The sequence below is a fragment of the Pongo abelii genome, chromosome 2, assembly GCF_028885655.2.
Source record: "Pongo abelii isolate AG06213 chromosome 2, NHGRI_mPonAbe1-v2.0_pri, whole genome shotgun sequence".
Taxonomy (NCBI): Eukaryota; Metazoa; Chordata; class Mammalia; order Primates; family Hominidae; genus Pongo; species Pongo abelii.
In genome coordinates this window covers 139,453,179-139,465,452 of record NC_085928.1, presented here as the reverse complement: position 1 = coordinate 139,465,452, position 12,274 = coordinate 139,453,179, and the positions used below count along the sequence as shown (strand labels likewise).

The 12,274-nt window shown below is 45.3% G+C and overlaps 1 protein-coding gene and 1 non-coding gene across 4 annotated transcripts in view; one reads left to right on the top strand and one right to left on the bottom strand.

The window, feature by feature from the left end:
• Window positions 1-12,274, bottom strand: part of SH3BP5 (SH3 domain binding protein 5) — a 78,506-nt gene that overhangs the window by 51,477 nt on the left and 14,755 nt on the right. The window lies entirely within an intron of this gene.
• On the top strand, window positions 10,540-10,648 carry LOC112132939 (small nucleolar RNA U13). Its single transcript, XR_002914638.2, has one exon. It is a non-coding gene; the product is annotated as a small nucleolar RNA U13 (small nucleolar RNA).

Below are 12,274 nucleotides of genomic sequence, written 5' to 3'. Positions count from 1 at the left end.
GTGCCTATGGCCAGGGCGGAAAGATCGCTTAAGCCCAGAAGGTTGAGGCCGCAGTGAGCCGAGATCACACCACTGCACTCCAGCCTGGACGACAGACAGCCCTGTCTCAAAACAAAAACAAAAGAAAAGAAAGGGGAAGTGGATACTCCGAAAGAACAACACATGATCATGAGCTATGGGCCTGGAGACTCAACACCCACCTGCTGGTAAAACACGTGTTTCATTGGCTAGAGGGGCCTGCCTCACAAGTAACTATCAGAAAAATTTTATGTTATTTTGAGACAGAGTCTCACTCTGTCACCCAGGCTGGAGTGCAGTGGCATGATCTCGGCTCACTGTAACCTCTGCCTCCCGGGTTCAAGCAATTCTCATGCCTCAGCCTCCCAAGTAGCAGGAACTACAGGTGTGCACCACCACGCCAAGCTAATTTTTTTTTTTCGTATTTTTAGTAGAGATGGCGTTTCACTTGTTGTCCAGCCTGGTCTCAAACTCCTGCCCTCAAGTAATCTACCCGCCTAGGCCTCCCAAAGCGCTGGGATTACAGGTGTGAGCCACGGCACCCAGCCAAAATTTTATTTCTAAACATGCAATTGCAGGGGTCTCACGGGGGTAAAGGAGGCTCTGATCAGTTCTAATTCATTCCGTCATCCCAAGCTGTGGGCTTGCCAGATGGGTTTGAAAACGCCACCAGCATTCCAAAATATGAGGATAAAAGCTTTACCTCCCATGGGAGCACCTCAGCTCCCAAGCCTGGATCCCACATCCAACACAGGCTTTGCCCCCTTTCCCCTGGTTCTGTGCCATCAACATCATCCTGATTTCCTCTGCCTTCTCCCTTATCAGACCAGGCTTAGGGTCATCCGCTGCAGCTTCTACAGGCAGAAAACAAGACTAGACTTGTTCTCCAGGGGAAGTGCCCAGTGAATAGAGAAGACCCACAGAGCTTCTACAGGACTTGGCTTCCAGTAAGAGGGAAGCAGCATGCTGCCAAAGCCCAGGATTTTAATCAGAAACACAGATTCACTGCTGACTAAAGCTCTTTCTGCAAGGCCCTAATCAGGGCCCTCTCTATGAACCATTTGTATTACCTATAAAATTATTACTTTTCATCCCATAGGGAGGGCTCTTAGAAGGAATCAAGGAGAATACAAATGTAAAACATTTAACAATTTCTGGGCACACAGTCAGTGCTCAATAAATGCATACAATTTTTCCTCCTGGTATAAAAAGAGACCCTGAGACCCTCTTAAAAACCATCCAGGGAGTTTCCCAGAGGCGAGGGCAGCTGACACGGTGGACATAATAACCTGTTACACTGTGCAGGCAGCCGCTCTGCAAGATGCACTCGCATGCATGACCGCATCCGCATGGTCACCTCCCTGGTGGTGGGCAGTGCCAGTGCTGTCCACATTCATACCAGTGAGAAAACGGAGGGCCAGATCGGTTAGCGTGTGGCCTGCAGCTGGTCACATCATCCCCCAGGCCTACTCTGTTAAATGAGAATTGAGCCCCAAAGCAGTGGCCTATGGGCCAATAAGCTTAGTGCATTTGGCTGGTATGCTGTGTAGTAAATGTCAGGGAAAATTCACATTTAAAAAAAAAAAAGAATTCTCAAATTTTTCATTTAAAGAAAAAAAATAGCTAGAAGTAGAGCAGAAGGTGCTCCCTTAGGCAGGGGTTACCCTCCTCTCCAGTCCCTATCACTCTGGTGCCTGAATCACTCATTCAGGTTCCCTGCCCAGCCGCTAAAGATATCTGATTTGCCAAGAGCTCTCTGGGGCACTGGTGAATACAACCCACCAACGCTGCCTTTGTGGAGAAAGAAGGATGGATACAGGGCACAGACTGACTGACTGCTATGTGGCAGGCACTACTGTCAGTGCTTTAACCCCACCAATTTGTGCAACCGCTAACAATCCTAACAGGTAGGTGCTATTGTTGTTATTCACATTTTATAAAGGAGGAAATAGAGGCAAGGAAAAGAAAGGTAACTTGCCCATGGTCACAGAGCTGGGAAATGGCAGAGCCAACAATTAAACTCAAGCAGTGCTAAGACTACTTACACACACTGAGCAACAGACACATGGCTGAGAAGGCCATCCAACCCAAGTCAGACATGAAGAAAGAGGATTCCACCAGACAGAGAAGGGGGACATTCGACCCTCCAGCACTGATGGGCTGGCCTGGTAGGGGCTGGAGTGAGGATGCCTCCTGGGCCATTATAAAGGCATCTGAACTCAATCCCATGAACAATGGGAGGCCATGGCACGGTGGGGAGAAGGGGAGATTATTTCTTGTTTCTTTCTTTGCAGAAGATTTTCTGGTGCTAGTTCATCACTGAAATTCTGTCTCCCTCTGCTATTCTCTATTTGCCATTTCTCTTCCTTTGGCCATAAATCACATCTCAAAATCAAACCTTTTAACCTAGTTCTATGTGGTGGGTTTTCTTCCCATAGGGTTACTTAAGTCTCAAGTAATTTATTTCCAATGCACCCTTTGTCAGAAATAATTAAAGAATGCATTCTACCACAAAAAGGAAACATAATCATAGTTTACCAGGTGGCTCAACTGTGACTAGCACTTACCTAGCTGCAATAAAAGTAATCAAATACTGACCACAATGGATTCTGCTGAGAAGACGGGAGATGGGCAAAGTACAGGACAGAGGGTGAAAAGAGACAAAACCTCATCTTCCATAGCAGGATGTCAACAGATAGTCACTCAAATGAAAAAAATCAAGAAGTCACACAATACATACTACTTGGTCATAGAAGTAAATACCTCCAACAGCTAAAATATATTACACTAATATAGTTAACTGTCTAGGGGAGAAAAAAACAGGGCTAGGGTGGGAGAATGGGATAGTATAGGGCTTTTTGTTTGATTTTGTGTTTTTGTTTTTTGGGGGTTTTTTGGCTTTTTGTTTTCACTTGATCTTAGCCAAAAGGCCGAGAATCGATGGGGTTTTTGTTTTCTTAAGAGACAGAGTCTTGCTATGATGCCCAGGCTGGAGTATGGTGGCTATTCACAGACATGATCATATCACACTGTGGCCTCAAACTCCTGGGCTCAAGGGATCCTCCTGCCCCTTCCAAGTAGCTGGGACTACAGGGGTACAACACCATGCCTGGTTTTTTGTTTTCAACTGTAAAATACCATAGATTTTTCTAAGCAGGGGCATGACCTGATCAAATTTAGGTTTTACAAAATTGTTACCTGGGTGCAGAGTATGTTAAAAGACTCCTCAGGTGATTCTGATGGGCAGGTTCAGGGCCCGCCGGTCTGACTTGATGCCCTTTTTGTGACTATCTGTATTAAGTGTGTGACCATCAAAGGGTATTAAACCCAGAAGACTTGATCTGACATCAGCGTTTCCTTCTATCAGTGAGGCTGCGCTGCCAGGAATGACGCATGACTGGCTGACTTCCAACCACCAACAAGCCTATTCATCAAAGATGCACTGAAACCAAACACAAAGCCAGTCTTCCCCGCACCCCTACCCCGCCCATACGAAAAAGCCCACCCAGCTGTTACCATTCCACTGAGGATCACAGCTACTTGCGTAACAGTTCCCAAAAGTACTGAGGTATGAGAGGCCACAAACCAAAATCTTTCCTGTCTCCCCAGTGTTACAGCCCTAATACTCCTTGGTCCTCACCCCCACCTCTCAGTCCCTAGTGATGTGACAGGGCCTGGCCACAGTCATACTCCTAGCCACAGTGATTGTTCTATGAGCTGGGGCGATAGACATGACCCATCATAACCAATGAGACTTCATTTCAGGGCCTTTCTGCAACAGTTAGAGGAACTTTCTTCCACTTGAGATGTTTAAGAGGATGGAATGAAAGCCTGCAGCAGACAGCAGCCATCTTGGCATCATGAGGAGAGAGCCTGACAGAGAAGAAAGAAGGGAAGGAGACCCCAGGAGGTCCCAGTGGCACTTTGAGCCTCTGGACCCAGCAACGCCTTACAGTCTACCCCTATACCCCTCTTCCCTGAGCCAAGACAGGCCCCCTTCCATCATCATCATTGCTTTCTATTTTGTTCAAGCTAGCTAGAATTGTATTGCTGTCACTTGTAGTTGAATTAAGCCTTTAACGTGCGACTGAAAGATACACTTTATGGAAGTCATATCAGCATAGGACGGCAAGGGCCAACCCATATTCTGTAGCATGGCAAAGCACTGTAATTAAATACAGGTAACTGCTGGAGGGCTTCTGCCCCTGACAATAAAGCCATGTGTATAAGGAGCAGAGTTTGTGGAATTTAGTTCAACCTAGCTTTTATAAAGCATTTCTTTAAATACATCTTAAAACCACCTTGCCACAATTGAACTTGGACTTTCTGTCTTGTTTCATAAAGAAAAGACTTGACCGTGATTCTTTGTCTCCTACAATTACAAGCAAATGTGTTTTCCAAGATCAGAGTGGGGGTGGCTTCGGGAATGTCCAGGGAGGAGAGTAAGCTGACGGCTTTCCCTGCAGGAAATGAGCCATGGAGGGGAGTGGCTCAAAAGTACAAACTTATCTGAGAGAGTGAGCAGATCTTCCCCCAGTCAAGAAAAAGAATCCGTTTACCATCCCAGGGCTGTTTACCAGGGTAGTTTTTAGATCAGCACTTGAAAGAGTTCTCAAACAGTTCCCTCTGCTTGGAGGAGGCCTCAGCTCTTCAAATCTGAAAATTGTGTTTCATCCATTAGGTGACTCAGACTGAAGGTAATTTATTCAAGCAAAGAATTGCTGGGGGTGGTAGAGTCTCCCTGTTTGACTGTGTCAGTGTGTCAGACAAACAGCCTGTGTCAGATAAGAGCTCAAGCTAAACCACACCAGCCAGCACCAGTATACAATGGAAGCAGCATGCAGGTTGAACATGCAGCACAGAGGATGAGTCCCTGTTTTCTGGCCAGTCGCTCACCTGCTCACCTCAATTACCTTGCCTGGAAACTGAGAATCGTGGCTTTTCCTCTTCACAGGTGTCCGCAGAATTAAGTGAGATAAAGATGCCATGGTGATGTTCTAAAAATAACTGTCCTACATGTTAAAGATGACACCATACTTCAAAAGATCCTTACTAATGCCATTTACAAGTATACCACTTTCAGTTGGCAGAAAGGTTTCGCAGGCATTATCTGAGACACACAACCACCCTGTAAAACAGGCTCAGCCAGAATTTCCAACCCGAGTTTACAGATAAGAAAACTGGAGGCCAGGTGCGGTGGCTCACTCCTGTAATCCTAGCACTTTGGGAGGCTGCAGGCAGCTCACCTAAGGTCAGGAGTTCGAGACCAGCCTGGCCAACATGGCAAAACCCCATCTCTACTAAAAACACAAAAATTAGTCGGGCATGGTAGATGCCTGTAATCCCGGCTACTCAGGAGGCTGAGGCAGGAGAATAGCTTGAACCCAGGAGGGGGAGGTTGCAGTGATCTGAGATCACGCTACTGCACTCTAGCCTGGGTGACAGACACTCTGTCTCAAAAAAAGAAAAACAAAAGAAAACTGGAGCCTTGGAGTTCCAGGTGACCTAATCTCTTTGCATAAGGTCACAGGACTATCAAGTGTCAAGTGTTAGATGAAAGCAGACATCTTCAGTATTTTTTGTTTTTTGTTTTTTGAGACAGGATCTCTCTCTGTTACCCAAGCTGGATGCAGTGTCGCAATCATGGCTCACTGCAGCCTCCACCTCCTGGGCTCAAGCAATGCCCCTACCTCAGCCTCCCAAGTAGCTGGGACTACAGGCATGTACGACCACACCCGGCTAATTTTTAAATTTTTTTGTAGAGATGAGGTCTGTGTTGTCCAGGCTGGTCTCAAACTCCTGGGCTCAAGTGATTCTCCTGCCTCGGCCTCCCAAACTGTTGTCATTACAGGCGTGAGCCACTGCAACCAGCCATCTTCAGTCTTCTAGTCCAGTGTGCCAGTCACTTCACTAGTGGTTCTCAGAGTGTGGTCTGGCGAAACCACTGGTGGGGGTGGGGGTGGGGCACCTGGAAACCTTTTCAAGGAGTCTGCAAGATGGAAGTCATTTTCATTAATAAAGACTTGCCATTTTCACTGTCATTCTGAGTGTTCAGTAGAGTTTTCCAGAAGCTACCTGACAGGTGACAAGGCAAGAAATGACATGAAATGCAGAAGTAGGTGAGAGAATCCAGCTCTTCTATTAAGCCAGACATTAAAGAGACTTGCGAAAACATGTAAAACAATTACTCTTTCGTTGAATTTTTTGTTTGGAAAATAGTCCTTTTTTATAAAATATATTATTTTTGTTAACATGTAATAGACTGTCATTTTAATGAATACAGACCTTTGAAATAAATGTCTTTTGATTTTTATATGGCAAATATTAATATCATGCACAAAAACGAAGCTCTCTGGGGTACTCAATGATTACCAAGAACGTGAAGGGGGACCTGCAGCCAAAAAGTTTCCAGTGTGCTGCATGGCACCTGCCCTCAGGCCTGCTCTACATAGACCCCTCCTGAACCAAAGACAAGAGTGTACTTTCAATAAGAATGAAGCAGTTGTTCCTTCTCAGATCTTTTTTAAATGCTTCTGATTTTGTCAGGGAGAAAGACTCCATTTGGTACCACAATGTCTTCAGCACCTGTATACATTTGCTAATCTCTTTCTTAAAGAAAAGGGAAGCTAATCCAGGCTCAGAGCCTTCCATAAAGAGGGGAATCTGCTAGAATTTGATAAGGAAAACAATCCACCAGAAACAACATAACATTACTCTGAAAGTCATAAGCTGTACCCTGACAAGGTGGGCACCTCCTATGTATATATTATTCTTTAAAAAACCGCCTGCTTAAAAAATGTATTTTCCTTTGATGGTTTTCCATTTATAGTAAGGATATTTCCTTTACAAACTGAAGTAAGGCTGGGCGCGGTGGCTCACGCCTGTAATCCCAGCACTTTGGGAGGCCAAGGTGGGTGGATCACCTGAGGTCAGGAGTTTAAGACCAGGCTGGTCAACATGGTGAAACCCAGTCTCTACTAAAAAATACAAACCAAAAAAAAAATAGCCAGGCATGGTGGTGGGCACCTGTAATCCCAGCTACTCTTGAGGCTGAAGTAGGAGAATCATTTGAACCTGGGAGGCAGAGGTTGCAGTGAGCCGAAATCATGTCATTGCACTCCAGCCTGGGCAACAAGAGCGAAACTCCATCTCAAAAAAAAAAAAAAAAAAAAACACTGAAGTAAAAACATGAACCAATTTAAAAGACAACATGGAATAAACAGCACATGCAGCCCTAGGATATGGCAAAAATGATGGCAGCAGCAGCAGAATAACTGGAGTTAGGGAAATCCAGCCCTAGAATGATGGGAAAGTCTCCATTAGCAGGAACATACTAGAATTCTATGATAAAAGGCACTATGAAAACATCCTGACTTACTGGCCAGTGGTAAAGGTACCTGAAATGTTCCATTCACTATCACTTTTAATGGCAAAAACCACAATTACTTTTGCACCAACCTAATACAAATCATGCTTTCTTTTCACCCATCCAATCTATTCTCTAAGAGCACTTGTGGCAGCTACTAGAACATACAAAGAAACCACTTTAAATAGCGCTTGGGTGAACAGGGAGCAAGTGCTCTCCAGTGCTGGCTGATGGAACTTCTGTGATGATGACATGTGCTACATCTGTGCCATCCAACACAGAAGCCACAGCCACTTGTGGCCAAGCAAACACTTGAAATGTGGTTGGTACAACTGAGTTTTGTATTTTACTTAACTTCAAGGGGCCAGGCACGGTGGCTTACACCTGTAATCCCAGCACTTTGGGAGGCCACGGAGGGAGGATATCCTGAGTCCAAGAGTTTGAGACCAGGCTGGGCAACATAACGAAACCCCATCTCTACCAAAAATACAAGAATTAACCTGGTGTGGCAGTGCATGCCTATAGTCCCAACTACACGGGAGGCTGAGGCAGGGGGATTGCTTGAGCCCAGGTGGTCAAGGCTGCAGTGAGCCAGGATCGTGCCACTGCACTCCAGCCTGGGTGACAGAGTGAGACACTGTCTCAAAAAATTAAAACTTAATTAACTTAGTGATTTTTTTTTTTTTTATTGTTTTTTGGGATGGAGTCTCACTCTGTCGCCAGGGCTGGAGTGTAGTGGCGCGATCTCGGCTCACTGCAACCTCTGCCTCCCAGGTTCAACAGACTTAATGATAATTTAAATAGCTGCGTGTGGCTAGTGGCTGCTCTACTGCACAGCACAGGCCTAGCCCTAGACCCTTCTCTGCTTTGAGAGATCCTGCCATGCTTTTTGGGGGCCTCAGGATACCTTCCCTCCTGCCTCTGTCTGGTTTTTCTTCTTAGTCCCAGCTCCCGCTGGGAGGGGCTTTCACAGCCCTGAGGGCCAGAGCAAGCTGATTCTACCTTAAGAATTCTGCAGCAAAGATAGAATCACAAAGACTGCACCAGGGCAGAGTGGGGGACCAAGGGAGCCAAACCAGAAAGGCCGAGGCAGGAGGGTGTAGGAGCTAGGAAGAAGCAGAGGTAGAGAGCAGGGGTATGGATGAAGACCACCAGGGAGCTGGAGCCAGCCACAACACTCCTGCTCATGGCATAGGCCCAATTCCACAGCAGTTGGTGTCATCCAACTAGAAGACCCAGGTGAAACAGCCCCAAGGTGACAAATACAAATGGAAAGGAATGGAATAGGAAGAACATACTAGGATCTTCAAGTTGGGGAGAACTTCAAGATCACTGCTGGAAACCAGGGACCTAATTCCCCTTCCCCTGAGTCCTTTTCTTTTCCCATCTCAGGCCCTGACCGACTTCAGGAGTAGGGGCCCCTCAGAGTGTCGGCCAGACCTGCTACTTCCTTCTGTGAGGACTTGCCACCGTGTTTCCAACACAAGACTCCCTCTCTCAGGAGTCAGGACAGAGGAAACCAGAGGAGGGAGAGACAGACAAAAACAGAGGTGAGAGACAGAAAAAAAGCAAATGTGGAGAGAACCATGAGGTGGCACGGGAGGGGCAGTGAGGGATGGCCTGGGCTCCTGATTCTAATCCTGTGACAACACAGTCATATGATGTATCAATCAAACAAGACACTTTCGAGAATAAGGAGAGGCACTATTAATAACTGTGCTGGGACCACAGGCATCCACCAAGACTGCCAGGGCCAACTGAGACATGTGGTTTCCCTACGCATCAGAGCCAGTGACACTTCCCCTCCCTTGAGTTCCATGAGACTCCTACAGCCTTTCAGAAAATCCTCCCTTTAATTTAAGCTATTTGAGTGGGTTGTGGGACAAAATGCAGGATAGTCTAATCCCAGCTTGGGCATCGCGCAGCTCCAGACCCTCTGGGCAAGCCCTGTGCACTCAACAGCTTTTAGGCCAGATCCTATTTCTTCACTCCAACCCTTTGCAAGGCATCACACTGCCTGTCCTTATCTGAACCACCAAGAGGTTCCTTTCACTAAGAGGACAGAGACGAAGTAAGAAAATATAGGGGTCACCATGGTTTTCTCCTTCAAGTTTCCCTCCTCTGAGGTTAACAAGGGTCTTGGACCCTTTTAAGGCCTAAGTAGAACTAATTCCCTCCTAGACAGAAAGGTTCTGGTTTAGAACTCTGATCTATGAAGTGTTTCCAAACAAGCAGGTGAGCACCCAGTTCCACCTCCTAGAACATCGCAGCCCTCCTTTCAATCCTTGGCCTGTGTCAAGATTCCATAAGCAAAGGGAAGTGCTGCTATTTGGAGGCTGAGTTAAGGCAAAAGGCTCTTTAACTTTTTAGTTTAAAATAATTTCAAACTTGGGAAAAATGAGGGTAAGATGCAGACACCATGCCCCTTTACCCTGAAATATTTTGGGTGCATATTTCCTAAAGATGAGGCCATCCACTTACATAACCAGAGTACAATAATCAAATTCAGAAAATTAACATTGGTACAATGCTATTAATCTGGCCTACAACTTTCTCCAAATTGCATCAATTGTCCCACTCATTTCTTTTATAATAAAGGGCAAAAATTGTTTTCCTGGTCCAAGATCCAATCTAAGAGTCACACTTGGCATTTTGTTATCTAACATTCTTTCATCTGGAACTTTGTCTTTGTCTTTCATAGCCTCAATTTTTAAACAATATGAGCCAGTTATTTTGTAGAATGTCATTTGGAAAAGACTCGCTTTTTTTTTTTTTTTTTGAGACGGAGTCTCGCTTTGTCACCCAGGCTGGAGTACAGTGGCACAATCTTGGCTCACTGCAACCTCCGCCTCCCGGGTTCAAGTGATTCTCCTGCCTCAGCCTCCTGAGTAGCTGGGATTACAGGCACCCACCACCACACCCAGCTAACTTTTGTATTTTTAGTAGAGACAGGGTTTCACCATGTTGGTCAGGCTGGTCTCGAACTCCTGACCTCGTGATCCGCTGGCCTCGGCCTCCCAAAGTGCTGGGATTACAGGTGTGAACCACATGCCCGGCCAAGACTCGCTTTCAGTTCATCTTTTTTTTGATGTTACATAGGCACCAGAATGGAATTGAACCAATTACAAAAAAACGTTTAAAATATCCCAAGGTAGATTCTTTTGTAGTTCATAAGTGTGATGACTGGGTATTCACGTGCATGTGTGAGATATGCCATCCTCGAATTTTTTTATGATATGATGTGGGCACATTACTCATCTGCTATGAAATGGAAAAAAAAAAAAAGCCCAAGATACAAAGCACCACGAACAAAAGAAAAACCTCATGAGCCCTTTAAACCTGCGAGCAAGCACAGGGGTCAGTCCTACAAGGCCCGAGAGGATGGACTGAAGTTACTTAACAACGCTGCATGCACATAAGCGAGAACGTGCTCATGCACACAGCTAGAAAGACTGGTGGGACCCAGTGCTTTTTCATTTATGGCTAAACACATGTTCTTAAATCCACAGGATTCTTTGTGTAAGAGGATATAGAAATGCTGAAACAGCCGTGTTTTACTGAATTCAACCACAAAAGCACTATTTCCATGTTTACACCAGGAGGCTTCACATATTTCCTCAACTGCAAGACCTACGATTTTTTTCAAAAATTCACAATCATTAGATTTCAGACAGATTACACCACTGATGTGCATGTTTATTGGGGCTGATGTTTCAACCACCACCCAAGCTGTTATGAAATATAGGTCCACTTTATAATTAGCACAAGTCTTAGAATCAGGGCAATATGGTGAGTTCATGGCCCAGCCTCAGAAAGCTCTAGAGATCAGTTAGTGTAGCATGCACAGGAATCACACATCCACCCACCACAGCATTCCAGGCAGGCTGGCTGGCTGACTTCTGCTGGCTTTTGGATAACCTCCCTCCTGCCTTCAGCTAATCAAAATGTTAAGAAAGGAGAGCACAGGATGCAAAAGAGCCAAAGTCATAGTCGATGGCTGTAACTTCAGACACACAGGAGAAATGACCAGAAGGAACAACTAAAAACATCATTTCATCAGAATAGAACTAGGGGTGCGGGGGAGTGAGGTAGAGGACTTTCATTTTTCATTATAACTTATCAGGGGCTCTTTTAAAAAAAACTATATCCAAGTATTGTTTCAACAAAAATAAAATTTTAAGTCTATTACAGCATAGATTGACTACAGAGCTTTTGTATTTCCCCAACTGTCAAGACCAAAGGTGGTTCAAAATTTATTCAACATGTGGCTAGATCAGAATGCAGACCCCAGTCAAACAATATCAGGGCTGGAAAAAAGTTTGCCCATCTTTTAGTTTAGATGCTCCCATTTCACTGATGAAGTGACTGAAATCTCAGGAGATAAAAGATCCTCTCCCAAGGATCTACATACCTGATTAACATCAGGGCAAAGATTGAAAACCTGGTCCCCTAAGTCCTAGACAGCATTCTTTCATCTAAGCAGCCTCAGTGGGGGTCTCAGAATATGCATCTGCTATGCCTCCAAACACAAACTATGTAAGGGTATGGGCTCCAGCCTCAGATTCCTGGATTCATTATACATCCTGGCTCCACCACTCCTTGGCTGTGTGACCTGAGAGAATTGACTTATTCACTCAGTGCCTCCCTTTCTCATCAACATTCTGAAGGACTGTTGTGAGAATGAATAGGATAAACTATAGAAGCCACTTAGCACAAAACTTGGCATGTAATAACCTTTCACAAAATAGTGGTTATTTTTACTTAGGTGCCATTATTTAATAAATGGCTAAGGGGCTGGAGGAGGAAAGGATCAACATTTGTTGGACATATATGCCAGGTACCATGCCAGACACTTTACAAACATCACCATATTTAACCCTTAACAGCCCT